Raw genomic sequence first — 16,038 nt, 5'->3', positions numbered from 1 at the left:
ATATCTTTCTTCATGCTAAAAAAAACTCCAGACCGAGTCATAAGACTATGTCGTAATCACTCCATAGACCTTAATAACTTATCTTTGGATCCCAAAATGGCAGAGCTATAAAAACTGCACTCCATTCCGTAGTCAGTATTATCGAAACATATTTATACTCCAAGGACATATAGCTTACCGAGATATTGAGGGTTCCTTTAACACTTTAAACCAGAGGCAATAACATGCAATAACAGCAGCTTAGCAAGGTTCAGGGCATGACTAAACTCTGCATCTCGGGGGCTCTTCGCACCAAACTAAATGAGACATTAGACATTAGATATGTAAATTGGATATGTTTCTATGTCTAGAAACACAAGGAGTAGAACATGCAACATTTTCATCCATAAGACTGAGAGAATCCTTAGTCTGGAAGACTTAGATGAAAGACCATGCCTCTATTCTAGTGAGAAAAGCGAAGATCCCCTTAAAAACCGACTACTGTACTCCTCCTCACAGATAAGGAAGGTATATGTATGCCTCTGGCTACCTGTAAGCTTAAAATCAGAGAAGAAAACAGACAGTCGAATAACAAATGGCAAAATGCCAACTGCAGTCGAACAGCTCGCTAAACCTGACCCAGCCTAAACAAAAAAACATAGTATAGATCTGGCTAATATAAGTCGCACTAACTACTCTCCAATAATCTATGCTATAACCGGCCACTGACTAATGGGCATTCATGCCAACAGGCATCAAGCTCCGTATAATGATTTCAGCAGAAGCCGCAGAGAAGAATATAAGGAAGAATCTTCAGAAAACTTCTTCCGTTTCTGCCCTGCACTGGCCAGGAAAAGACAGCTATCCTTGAAGCTACTTCCAACAAAGTCTATCACAGTTAGAGATCATTCCACCGACCATAATTGCGGAATAAATGCAACTGGCTGGATCATCCTCTAATCTAAGCTCACACGAGTGCCCCAGAAATGGAGTGAAATCCCCGACGTTATCACAGGGGGTAGCGTGACGTATATGTGTCGATCTCATTGTCGGCAACCGTCTAACCTAACCTAACTTAAAAACTGAACTTCAATAATATCAAGAGAATGTCGGAAAACCTTGCAAAAACTATAATTATTGCAACATAAAGCACACTTTGGACTACAATTCCCAATAATTGCATGGTGGCACAAGTTATATGACTAATCAATCACAAAGTTTGACAAAAGTTTTCCACCGAAATGACCAGAACGAAAATCTAATTTTGAAGGTTTCAGGTTTCCAAAAAAAATTATTATTCTTATGCATTTATATTATATTATATTATTATTTGAATTATGACTTTTCAAAATAGGTAATTAAAATAACAATTTATTTAAAAAGAAAATTTTCGAACTTATATCAAAAACAAAATGACAATCTAGAACAGTATGCAATGGTTAATTATTTCTAGGTCTGAAATGTGTATAACAACAATGGTAATAGAGACAGAAAGAAAAAAAAAGGAGCAAATGTTCAAAATTTGTTGAAAAATATTGTTTCCAATTGCAGTTTGACAATGCGACAAGTTTCGCAACAATGCACAACAGCCGAAGGTTGGCAACCGTGCATAGTGCATTTTTATCACTTTGTGAAAAAGTTGAATGAACTCATTAGCCCTGACAGCACTTTAAAGCTTTCAAATCATAAGCTGCTTACCAATATGTAACTGACAAAATACATTTACTAAGTATTTTGCAGTAACTATCCATGTTTGTGTCTCGGCTTAATATGGAATTACACAAATTTGCACTGAGAGAGACAAGAAGTGGATTGGATAAGTGCAGTTCATATTGCGACTTCATTGTCTTCTGTCTGGTCTTTGGCTTGCTTAGCTTTACGGTTTGCAACAACTCGCTAATACAAACACACTCACACACACAGACACATACACATGTGTAGATGGGAACCCAAATAAATATAAGAACGTCTGCGTCGGCGTCGGCAACGACGCATGAAAACTCACTCAAACAGTTAGAAAACTTGTTTAGTTGCAATGAAGTGCGGCATGTTGCATGTTGTTGCAGCATGAAAACCAAAAGCAAGAGCGAAAAGCAAATTTTAGACTTCAAGCCACCACACCTCCGGACGACAGTTAAGCTGCTCCTCTCTCCGCTTCAGAGCTTTGGCAAATATTAGACAATGTATTTATGCATTATCAGATACATGTGTTTGCAATGGAGACAACAGCCAAAACTCTTGCATTTGAGCTGAAAGCAGTCCACCTTACAACCTTCACTTCTCATCAGAAAATAACACATTTTGCCACTTCTGTACCCAGGATATGTGTTCTTTTGCAAAATGGAACGTGGCAATTGGTGCACCTTTGTTAAAGCCGGAGTTGACTTCAACTTCTTCCAAACTAATGAATCATTAACTGAAAAAATATTTTCAACATGATGAATCGATATTGGTAACCTGAAATCAAATACATTATTAGATGCCGTATCATTTGTATCCAGCCCAGTCCGTAAGATTGCAGATTTTTACCGATGTGATCATATTTTTATGTTTGTTGTAGTTTTCTTTTAATTTTAACATATTATCAATTGCTGATGCCGATCGACTTAATTTAATTGATATTGCCTGTTGCTAAATCCAGTATTCTAGGGAGATATAGGCTTCTGGTAATTTTTGAGGCTGCAGTGGACGTGGCCAAAAAATAATTTGGAGTACGATCTTTGTAATCTACCTTCCACCATTGGTAACTGTAGCTCTTAAATTGGAGGAGATATAGGCTTTTATCGTTTTTGGGGCAGGGAGTGTGTGTGACTGAAATTTTGTTTCTGGATTATTAAAGCGTGCTACTAGCAATATACCTTTCGGACTTGGCGACTTTAGCTTTCAAATTCTGTGAGATATATGGTCTTATCGATTTACACTAACAGGTGTATCAGTTTAGCGACGCCGGGTTGTCGTTGCCATCCAATTTTTTATTGATCACTTGGGCGAATTACCAGTAACATATTTTTAAAATTTGGTGACTCTAGATTACAAATTATGAAAGATATGCATATTTCAGATTTCTAGGGCCGAAGTTCCTGGGGGCGGCGGGTATAGGCATGGCCGATCCTTGGCGGAGGTTACCAACAAGTTACCTTTCAAGTTTAGTCACTCTATCTTCAAAATTGTGGGAGATATGCGGATTTATCGATTTACGTTTTCCGAAATATCGGCTTAGGCGATTGTGAACGCAGGTGTGCAAGTAGCTATACAAATTTTTTATCGGTTCTGAAAGGTAACACACCTCCTTAATATGACAAATCGAACTCAAAAACTGGGGAAGATATACCCATTTAAAACGTTTTAGGGCAAGGGGCTTGGGGTGGCGGAGGTGGACGTGGCATATGCTGATCTTTGACGGACATTGCGAACAACCTACAAATCAAATTTGGTGACTGTACCATTAAAATTGTGAGAGATATGTGGCTTTATCGATTTTCGTATATCGATTTTATCGATTTCCTAGCCCTCTAGTGGACGTAGCACTCCAATTTTTACACTTTGTCTGACGCCGGCACAGACCACTATAAGTTCCAAGTCTCTGTCTGTAAGGGTGTCGAAAAAAGTTGCGTTCATACAGACGGACAGACAAGCATTGCATAAAACCAATATAGCATGATATCATGGGTATCAAAGTATAAAAAAAACAAATATGCAAAAATATTAAATTAACGGAACTTTCATTCCAATACATCACAACATTGTAAGACGAAGAAGCTCCGTTATAAAATGCGTAAACAAGGTCCCGTTTGGCTTGGTACAGTATTTAGCACCATAAACACGACTGCTTTTAAGCGAATTTCGCGGAGTGTATAGTTAGTCAACATACATATGAAATTTGAAAACATATTAAATAATGAAATACAATTAATTCTGATAATGTTTGAATTAAGCAAAATTAAATCAACTTGATGGCAAATTAACAACACTTGTTTTTACATAAAGCAATGCGTCTGTAAATCATAGACCAACACAGACACAGCACACAAACACACACCCACCCACACCATCATCATTCGTTGCAAATTAAGTGTATTTGGCTAGCTGGCCATAATATTATGTGATGCCCATATTGTAAGCTACAAATTGCATACTGTAAAATTAATACAACATCAGATGTCATACACACACACACATACTAAAAGCAATTGCCAGCGTATATGTGCATATATATTATATACACTGAAAAATCAACATGCATTGCCAAAGATATGTTTGGTTCGTATATGCTTTTTAAGAAAGTAAGCCAAGCTTGAACATCATAAATTATCTCACATCCTTTTTTTGAGGACTCACATAATATGTCTATTAGAGCTTTTATAATAGTATGCGAATTTAATTTAATCAATAAACTTAATTTAAGTCTTGTTAAATTTATTCGTTGTTGTTTTGTTTTAGAAATTAAATTGAAATAGTGCAGAAAATATATATGCTAGTCGTTTATATTTTTCAGTGTATGTAAATGCATTTTACATACACACATTGTCTGTGCGCGCACCCTGCTTGCCCCATGACAATACTTCACCCTGTTTGTGGTACTTCAAAAATTTAATAAACGTTGCAGCATCGTTGGCATGCCAATAATTTTACAACGCGGCACTTCCAACTTGCCCCCAAGCACGCAAGCTGCCACACCTCTCTAACCCTCTCTCTCTCACTCTCTCGCTATCTGTCGCTCCTTCTGACAGTCTCTCTATCACTTTATCACTTTGTGCCTCTTTCACCCACACTCTTGTAATACGTCGTCAATTTGAAAAACATTGTCAATGCATATTTGGTCTGCATGCGTGTGTGTGTGTGTGTGTGACAACTACTAAGCGTCATATTAACAACATTGTAACATGCACAAAGCATAGAGCGAGAGGAGCATGAACGGAGCATGTACTGCTCTAGAGCAAGGCAATGTTGGCAACAGCAACACAGCTCCCATCCCGTCCCTACCCCCTCCACTGCGCTGCTTACCAACGCAACCATTGCATCCCCTCACTCATTCGCTTTCCGGCATGCTCTTTATGCGCTTTTTTTCTTTCCCTTTTTGATTTTTTTATTTTTCTCGTTGTCTTCTCTTTTTAGGTTTTTTGTTAACCAACTATTTTTCAGTCAATTCCAGCGAATAATTTATAATAAATGCTCGTGCACATGTGATGTCGCGCATTTTAATTGGTAACTCCGCGCCCTTTAACTATGCTGCCCCTTGCCGCATGCAACAGAGCCACACGCAGCAAAGGCAAAACTGAACAAGAGGAGGAGGAGGCGTAGTTAGACTGTTGGGAGGTAGAAGGTGGGGCGGCTGAGACCGTACTGTCTGCGCTGCGGTTTAGCTGTAAAATGATTGCTCTTGATGTTGTTGTTATTGTTGTTGCAGTTGCAGTTGCAGTTGTGAATGTTTGAATGTTTGTCGCTCTGTGACCCACGTGACTATTAGAAGACTGAATGCAGTCGCGCAGCTCATCGAAATGTAGCCCAACAGCATGGCCACTCTTGAAAAAACGGAGTAGCGTCCAGCTAAAAAGCTAAAATGCTCCAAAATTATGCCATTCAATGCTTTTTTTTTCGCTGACTTTAGTGCATTTGTAAAGTTGTTCTGAGATCGTCCAATCGATGCAGCTATGCATCTCTACATTATTTCCTTGATGGCAGTGCTTCCGAACAAGTCTTCTTTTTCGATGTCCTCAACCTATTTAACATTGTGTAATAGCTCTGTTAAGTTACAATGAATGTATATTTAAATCGTACTTTTTGCAAACAAAATCTATTGATATATTAAGGTTTTCTTTTTCCTAATTAACTGTCCACAAAATTATACAAGTAATTTGATTTTTCAAGCGTTGGTCAAACAATTTGACGATTCTTCTACGGTCAGGTTACTCTACACTTCCCTGTACATCCAGTTGTGGAATACAGATCTTGTGTATCATCTAAAGAAGAAATGCTTATTATGCGCTCTCTGTCGCCATAACTGGTGTGTATTTCCTACATAAACCGATAGACTACTTGTTATTGAGCTTCCCACCCAAACTAATCCTCATATTATGCTAGGTGTAATGTTTGTAGTTCAATTATGGAATAGGTAAATGGATTCCTCAGCGTTGATGAGACAAAATAAAATGTATGTTCCCAGTTTCTCCTAATCGTTGTTCTATTCTATTCTTTTCATTAAGCTTTTCGAGCACTCTGTATTAATTACTATATAGTTTTAAACATAAAAGGTACTAGTACACATAAATCTCTTCCGAAACTAGATCAATTTCAACTTGCTGGTTCGTAAAAGGCATGCCAAAAGAAAAGAAAAGCTAGTTAAGCACACCAAAACTTATATACCAAACTGAACCGATGTACAAAATGAAAACTTCAACGCACTTATTAATAGCTAGCGTTCTATTAAAACTTTAATAAATAACTAGATTTTTAGCTAGAACACTCTGCTGAGTATCCTAAACGTGCAGTCAACTCAAGTGTGGCGAGCTTATAGGAAAGTCATATCAAGTTTCAGTGGCTCTAAAAAAAACCGGTTTTGTTGTTTATGTTAACAAAATCTTGGCCACCCGCTCAAAAAGCGTCGCCGCTAATGAGACGACAATCACAGCAACAACGACACAGTGCCAGCAAAATAGCAAAAATAAGCAGCTAATTAAGAGACATGTCGCTGGCCAGAGCCAGACGTCCTAACCAAATCCGACTCCAAATCCAAAGCGAAACCCAGCCTAGCCCAACCCAATCCAACCCATAGAAGCAAACAAGCAACGACCTTCGCTTGGACCTGTTTGCAGTTTGCGGCTTAAAGTCAACACAAGTTGGCAAAGCCCCAAAACACATACATACACACATACATAAATACATACATATACATACATACACATAAGTACGGTACATTTATGTATCTACATATGTATATTAGAGAATCGACTGCCGAAGATAAAATACCCTGGAAGGCATATGACAGATGTGATGTTAACAAAATCGGTCGTTCTTATCCGAACTTAATGTTTATCTATAATACGAGTATATTTGGACATATTATATATTAAATAGAAAGCAGTATTATTACAATTGTGTATTTTATTGCTATCGAAAATCGATTTGTATCAGTCTTCGGGGTCTGTTATCAATCAAATTAAATGCTTATGATCTAGTTAAATTATTCATTAATTGAACTGCTGTAGTTACAATTGTTTTAATATATCTGTCGGAAATCGATTTTTATCGATGTTTCAAATGAATGAAATAAACGTGATGAGTCTATGGTATGCGAGAACTTTTATCCCAAAGTTATAGTCTCTAGCTCGTATAGAATCTGATATCGGCTTAGCCAAACAAACAGACAGACAGACAGACAGAGAGACGCACAAGACTATTTTGAATCGACATTTAATGCTGATCTTAAATATACTTTATGGGGTCGGAAATGCTTCTTTCTGCCATCTGGTTACATACTTTTGCACAACATGATTATCCCTTTTGGTTAAAGAATTCAGGGTATAATAAGATCTATTTGCATATATCAACTAGTCTATATTCGGAACAAGAAAATACATATATGTCTATGCTGCTCGTGGCATAGGATTCTCAAACCGATACAGGAATAGGAAAAGAACCCTTTCCTAGCTGGAGCTGTTAGCGGTTAGCAGTAAGCTAAAGTCTAGTTGACCCACTTTATGATAACCGTGTCTATGACCGCATCGAGTTGAAGTTGGAATTGGAGTTGGGAAGCCCGAGTTGTAGTCGACATCGTTTGCACGGCCTGTTATTTGACAATTGGGTTTTACAGCTGCTGCGCTGGTATTATAATATTTATGATTCGCATTCGTATTCGCTTTAATTAAATTGTAAGGCCGCTCCCCGAGAATGTGACTGTGCGGCCGTGCCACGCATTTGACATTACGACTTGCATTTAATTAAAATCAATTAAACTTGTGGCAAGACAAAGACAAACAGCTAGCAGGAGGGCGAAAGAGCGGGGGAGAGACAGGAGTAGGTAAGTTCAAGGCACCGCGCTTAAGACCAACGATTGCAATTGTCAGGCCAAAAGCAAAGCATATATTATTTCTCGCAGCCAATTACATTATTACATATCCCAAATTGTAGAAATATTAAAGACATTTTTCTTAAAATTTTCTTCGCTATTTAAAAAAAATTATATGCCATTATAAAATGTACTATAATTTCGACAGGCACGTTTTAAAATTTTTTTTATATGTCTTGATTTTTACGGCTGGCTGCGAATTCATATGCCACAATTATATGCAATATAACTGTATCAGAAAATAGTGACATATATGTACGTCCATGTATATGTATTTCGATCCAACAACTAAAAACTCAGCCTTCGGCCGATTGATAATATGATATAGTGGTGGACAAAGGAGAACAGATGAAGATGGCTAATGATGCTGATCAAGAATATATATACATTTAATTACTCTATGATCTAGCGGACGTTTCCTTCAGTGCGCCACATATGTTAGCACAAAATTATAATAACCTCCTCGACAAGTGTGATAAACAAAAAAGAGAAAACTGCAGCTCACTTCATATATTATCCTTACTCGAGCAAGTGTTTACTGTTATGCACATGCATGACAATAATATTAGGTCTGGTTTAATCGGCTATTAGCTGGTGATGACTGACTTGCGATTCGCCCATAATTCCCGCCTACTCCTTAACTTCAATTTATTTATAAACGGCCCACAACGAACTTTGGACAATAACTGATATGCATTCATGCATTGTGTGTGTGCGTGTATGAGAGCTCTGTCACAAAGTGAAATTATCTTTTTGCAAATGCAACACCAATATTAATATATAGAGCCTTTCTATGTGAAAAGTGGTTGGCTATAAAATGCCCTATACTAAACTTAATAAATTTCTTTACTCGCTAGTGCTCTTGTATTATTAATTATAATATTATTTATGTATAATATATTATTTTTTAAATTATTATGAACATATATGTATACACCCATTAATATATTATTTGGTCTGAATGGGTTTTCTATGCGTTACCGCACACCTTGGAATAATAATCATTTTATGTTTGCATTCATAATTTTAGAGTATGACTGAATATTGAAAACTGATCCTAAATATACACACATATATATATATATATATATATATATATATATATATATATATATACATATACATATGCATATATTTGTATTTATATATAAAATGCGATTTGAGACATGCCAAATTTGGTGACTCTATTATATTTTTGAGATGCAGACAGGTGATAGTTACGGGTAAGTTATAGTTGTGTATTATATTTTATGCATTTTAATTTATCAAATTGCTTTTCAAAATTCTTCATATATAGGCCATGAATTCCCTATCTAAATTGTACAGTTTGTTTCTATTATAATATTATATTATATTATATTATATTATATTATATTATATTATATTATATTATATTATATTATATTATATTATATTATATTATATTATATTATATTATATTATATTATATTATATTATATTATATTATATTATATTATATTATATTATATTATATTATATTATATTATATTATATTATATTATATTATATTATATTATATTATATTATATTATATTATATTATATTATATTATATTATATTATATTATATTATATTATATTATATTATATTATATTATATTATATTATATTATATTATATTATATTATATTATATTATAACTGGAACAGCAAGCAGTCAGAAGCAATGCTGATATCAATATACATAAATGCAAATGTATGTTTGTGCGTATGTGCGTCCGAGTGTTGTGTGTGTGTGCTTAGTCAGCCTGAGTCAAACAAAACAGGCTTATGCATGCGTATGAATAAAGTTCAAGCAAACCATGCAAAATTAAGAAGACAAATCTATACAATATAATGGCCATAACAATAACAATAACAACAGCAACAACAACAACAACAGAAGCAGCAACTGTGACAACTGCGCAAAGCGCCAACAGCAACAAAAGAAACTGAGCAAACTGAAAAAGTCAATGGACTGCAAAAACAACAACAAACTACAAGCATACCAACTGGCTGCAGCAGTTGCAGTCGGAGCAACAGCAACAGCAGTCAAAACGTCAACGTCAAATGCTCATTTACAAAAAAGAAAAGAAAATGAACAAAAACAACAGTCGCACATTACAAGCAATAACTGCACTGCTCCCCCACTCGCTCAGTCGACGCTCTCTCACTCACTATCTCTCTCTCTCTCTCTCTCTCTCTGCTGATGCTCTCTGCGTTTAGTAGTTCAGTTACATTAAAAAGTGCTGCTGCGCCGCTGTTAGCACTTAACAGACCTCTGTTGTTGTTGCTTTACAGCAAACAATGCAGACGACTTGCAAACTATTGTTCCTTATTCTTTTTGTTACTTTTGTCATTTGTTTATTTTTGCATAATGCAAACTAAATGAGCGTATGCCGCCAGGTAGGCGGTAGGTGTTGGTCTGGGTGTGGTTGTGGCTGTGGGATGCATGTGCTTCGGCTGCGGCAGCAAAAGGCGCACGCTTCCATAATACACAGCAGCGAGAGCATAAAAAGCAAGGTTAAGTTTATTTGTTTATTTACGTTAAGTGGTCTGCGCTGTTATTTCATTTCATTATATTCGCAGCTCTTATTTTGCCTGCTACATAAACACATTCTTCTGTGCTGGTACTAGTACCCCAAATAACCATACAACAACAATACACAACATACACCACAATCAACTTCAATAGGGACAAGCGACAAAGCAATTTGCTTGATTAATCCTTTTTCTAACACAAACAGCATTTTCACACAGCACACAGTTCGAGTAGTCAAAGTCTGGATTCAGAAGCCAAATCCTAAATGTAATATAGTAACCAGATCTCAATATAGTCGAGATTGAATGTTTCGGAATTGATGATACGAAAAGAAAAAAAAGAGGAAACGAAATAGTTTTAAATTATATTTAAAGTCTCTATATGATTAGCTTGCCGAAATAATTTAATGGTTCCACGAATTATTAAATGATATTAAAAAAAATTATAAAGAAAGTCCCTTGTAATCTTCATTCCAACTTTGGTAACTGTAGCTTTTAAATTGCGGGAGATAAAGTTATATAATGGTTTTGGGAGTGGGAGTGGGCGTGGTTCAAAATTTTCCGGATTTTTAATGGGTGTTACTAGCAATATACCTTTAAAACTTGTTGACTGTAGCTTTAAAATTGTGTGAGATATATGGCTTAATCGATTTACAAAGGTTTTGGGAGACGGAGTGGGCGTGGCCATCCAATTTTTTATCTACCTCTTAGGGGAGTTACCAGTAACATAGTTTCAAATTTCTAGGACGAAGTTCTTTGGGCGGCGGGTTCAGGCGTAGCCTGAAAATGAAGGAGGTCGCCTTCCATGTTTGGTAACTCTATCTTTAATATTGTGGGACAAATGCGGACTTATCGATTTACACTTTCAGAAATATCGGCTTTGGCCATACCAATTTTGAATCGATTCTTAAAGGCGGCTACCTACAAAATTTATCGGCTTTAACTCAAAAACTTCCACATATAGCCATTTAAAATTTTTAGAAGTATAGAGCCTGGGGGTGGCGGAGGGCGAGTCATTTGCCGATCTTAGAATGATCGACCTACTACCCAAATTATGTGACTATCCTTAAATTTGTGAATGAACATCTTGCGAAAAAACACCTAAGTATTTTTCAGCTCCACAATTTTAGCAACGGTGATAATACAGCAGTCTGGAGCAAAACAAAGGAAATCTTGGAGAAATTTCTGCACAGATATAGATTCAAGTACCGAAACCGCGAGGCTTAGACAAGTTCTATCGAAAATCACTCCCACACTAGGTTATCTGAAGAAAGATAATACTTCATGGTCGGTCTTCAGTGAAGAGTCACTGGGTATCCTCCTTAAGACACACTTCCTAGGCTGCACTGAGCTGACTTCGATATACGCACAATTGTTTAAATCTCCAGGCCCTGATCAAATAAGCCAGGCCAAATTACAGAAGGCGGGCACAGCAGCCATAAACTGGCTACACGAAATTTTTAAAAAGTCTAACATAACATTTATAGCTAAAACTGGGAAACCATCACATACCAGCGCCAAAGATTTTATACTCATCAGTCTATCCTCCTTCATGTTAAAGACTCTAGGTCTCTATCTTACAGACTCCATAGACTCGAAGCTTATCTCCGAGTCCCAACACGCCTACAGGAAGTGCACATCTGCAGATACAGCCCTTTATTCCGTAGTCATAGAAAAATCTCTACTCTATAAAGAGTATACCCTAATAGCTTTCCTAGACTTTGAAGGTGCCTTTAATAATGTCACTCTGGCTGCGATAACGGGAGCTCTGCTATACCTGGAGATTGACGCCAGTTAGTGGGATTGATCAATCAATTGCTCACCTGTAGGATACTGAAATCTATACTTGGATCGTCAACTCTTTCCAGGTACGTCAGCAGAGCCACGCCCCAAGGGGGCGTTCTGTTACCGCTTCTATAGAACATAGCGATGCAGGACATGGAGGGGGCAGCTGCCAAACTGTTGCATATGCGGATGACGTTGTGGTAATCTTCAGAGGAAAGTACCCCAAAACTCTATGTGACCTTATAACTAGTAAACTAAAAATACTGTCATCTTGGGCATATAAATGTGGATTAGGTTCAGCGGATGGCTGAACTCTGCATTTCAGGGTCTAATCATACCACATCAAGTGGGGCACTAGGAATAAAAAATGCAACACTCACGGCCATAAGACTGAGAGAATCCTTAACCTAGCTTGCTCAGAAAATGAGGCCATGCATCTATCTAAGAAGGGAATTCAAACATACCTTCGAAAACAAACTACTGCATGGCAGTAGTACAACTAGAAACACCCTTTAGTGCATACTGTCTGCTCTGAGCAACTCAATATACAGCTCTCCTTCAGTCTTCCGGCACACTGTAGTGTTTTTCAGGCTGAAGTACTTGCTATGAAAGAAGCACTAGATTGCCTAAAAAGGCTCAAAGTCAGCCTCGGCAGTGCGAACATATACATATGTATATTGATTGCCAGGCGGCAGCGAAATCTATTACCGTGATATCGTCGAATTCGATATCGGTAACAAACTGTCGCAAATCTCTGCATGAGATGGCTAAGCAGCATGTTATTAGCCTGATATGGGTTCCTAGACACCAGGACATTGAAGGCAACTGCAAGGCTGATGAGGTAGCTAGGAAAGGAACTGTATTACACCTCCGCACAGATAAGGAAGGTATATGTATGCCTCTTGTTAACTGCAAGCTCAAAATCAATGAAAAAAGTAGTCGCAGGTCAAATGATAACTGACAAAATTCAAACTGCGGTTGCATATCACACCAAACATGGCCCAATATTAAAACAAAACACAGCAGAGAGCTGTGTAATCTCAGTCGAACGAACTGCTCTGCAGTAATCCGTGATATAACAGGACACTTGTTAGTCAGCATTCATAGCAATATACTTCAGGAAGAAGGAGAATCTGCGGAACACTTATTCTGCTTCTGTCCGGCACTTGCCAGGAAGCGATTTGCAACCTTGGGAAGCCACTCTTTACCTAGTTTTTCAAAGCTAACGAAAATGGGACCAGCCAAGATAGCGAAATTTACAAACGCAACTGGCGTCAAATCTTTGATCTTAAATCAAATCTTTGATCTTAAGTTTTTACACGAGTACAGGAGAGATCCGAGCTAGATTCCATGCGTTATCACAACGGACCAAAAATGGTCTATGTGTGTCAACCTTCAGGTTGACAACCGTATTAACCCAACTTGAACCTAACCCAGGGGAGTTACCAGTAACATTGTTTCAAAATTTGGTGACCCTAGCTTACAAATTGTGGAAGACAAATTTCTAGAGCGGAGGTTGTATTTGGGTGTCGGAGGTTGACGTGGCATACGCCGATCTTTAAAGGACATCAGCAAAAACCTACTTACCAAATTTTGTGGCTGTAGAATTAAACTTGTGAAACAAAATATATATTCATTATACATACATGTTAAACACGTTGACTTAATTCAATATTTTTATTTGTTTGAGACATAGCCAAACACTGAACAATAGCCAAAAATATGCATGTATTGATTTGAAATGATTTTTTTAGCTGAAATTGTTGTAAATTGATTTAAAAATGATTATTCCTATTCAGGTGCATTACGTAGTTTGTAAGTGAAGTGCAATTGACGCCATCGATTAAACAAAAATATTTGTTTTGAACGAAGCTCCAAAAAATCTGGAGTATATGTTCATTACGTACTTGTGTAGTTATATATATATATAGTTGGCGATGAAGATGACCCTGACCTTATTATGTGTGTATGCGTATGTAGGGATGGGGGTATGAAATGGGCTTACTGCCAGAGATGTCTCGCAATAGTTTTGCTAAAACTATGCAGACAGAAACTGTTGCCAAAATCAATTATCATAAATATATTTCACATAAGTATATTCTGTATGTAGCTATATAATCTAATTGAATTATTAATTATATATAAAAGCAAACTCTTTGCTTGGACTGACAAACTGGCGTAGTTTTGTTAAATTCGAAACAAAATTTGTTTAAGTGGTAAAAAGGTGTTATATAATTTATTTTTTCAGAGATCTATGTGGAAATCGGGCGACTGATTTTACAATATTTTCGAACGCAGACAGATTTCAGAAGAATTCCTGGCAGAATGATTTAAGAAAACAAATTTGAATGATGTAGTCCAGTGAGCTCGAGTAAGATATACCCTGAATCCAGCTGTTAAAGTTTTATTTTGTTTTAATTTTATTTGAAAATTTAAAGTCTTGCACTCAAATGTGAGCAGGTCTGCAAGTTATTGAAGAGTAAACAAAATCGAATGCAGCGCATGTTTTTATTCAAAAGCTTGAATTAATCCTAACAGTCTTGCGAGAAACACATTCATATACATACATACATACATGCATATGTACATATATACGTACAGGCAATCGTAAGTAACGGTAAGAAACAGAAAATGCTTGCAGCCGCTAATAGAAATGAGATCATTACGAGAATATATTTTCGCCCATCACTTGGGTGTTTCTTAACAATCTTGATTAAATTTGGGCAGTTGATCAATAATTTGCACATGCATGATGTGTATTAGTTAGAGCCCTCTACCTTTAGAATTGTGGAATTTATTGCTAAGGGAAGTCGGAATGTATCGATATTCGAGAAACAGAGGCAGGTATCGATAAAATAAAGATCGAGAATATGCTATAAATACTCGTTATGTTGCCATATAAATAAATTAATAATAACAATATGATTACATTTAATTGAAAGATAACTAAGATCTTCAATATAATATTTATGTATTTACCCGGCATGGTCTTAACATGTCCCATATTTAGTACCTTTTTTCTTACCACACAGCATAAGAAACGATGTGCACTTTTTTTGGAACTGCCATTCAGCTGACTAACAAAAAATGTGGAGCAATCATAGCTCTTGGGTTTTATCATGGAACACAACAACAAGGACAAACGGGGACAAAAAGAACAAACGGGGAAATGCTCATTAAACGTAAGAAATGACAACAGCAAAATAGGCAAGAAGAAGGAAGCGACAACTGTGTTCACTGTTTAAAGGGGGAGGGTGGGGTTGGTGGAAGGCAGTGTGGGCTAAAATAAAGAAAAACAAGGCCGAAGTGCAGGAAATGTCAGCGTTGACAAGAAAATGCACTCGCTTTGCCAAAAGGATATACACTTGACACACACACGTACACACATAAACACACGAGCACACACAACTGGCATTAGCATATGGTGTACGAGTATATAGGGGGGATTCCCTTAAGAGTGCTTGCAGTTTTCCCTACAACGGCAACAACAAACACAGTGTGAATGGGTGTTTTATATTAGATCCGCATAGGCAAAGTGGAGCCACAAAGACTCGGCCCAAGGCTTGGCAAAAAGTTCAAAGTTCAAGCACCAAATGGGGCCAGCAACACACCCATTCACACACACACACACACACACACGCATACAACCACATTCTTGAACACCCTAAGC

General features: G+C 37.0%; 1 pseudogene; it reads left to right on the top strand.

Moving 5' to 3' along the window:
• Positions 1-12,135: 12,135 nt before the first annotated feature.
• Positions 12,136-13,713, top strand: LOC122322796 (annotated as a pseudogene).
• Positions 13,714-16,038: the final 2,325 nt, after the last annotated feature.

This window comes from Drosophila grimshawi, unplaced genomic scaffold, assembly GCF_018153295.1.
Source record: "Drosophila grimshawi isolate 15287-2541.00 unplaced genomic scaffold, ASM1815329v1 contig_1006, whole genome shotgun sequence".
Taxonomy (NCBI): domain Eukaryota; kingdom Metazoa; phylum Arthropoda; class Insecta; order Diptera; family Drosophilidae; genus Drosophila; species Drosophila grimshawi.
The sequence above is the reverse complement of the archived record's forward strand: the minus strand, read 5'-3'. Positions and strand labels throughout refer to the sequence as shown.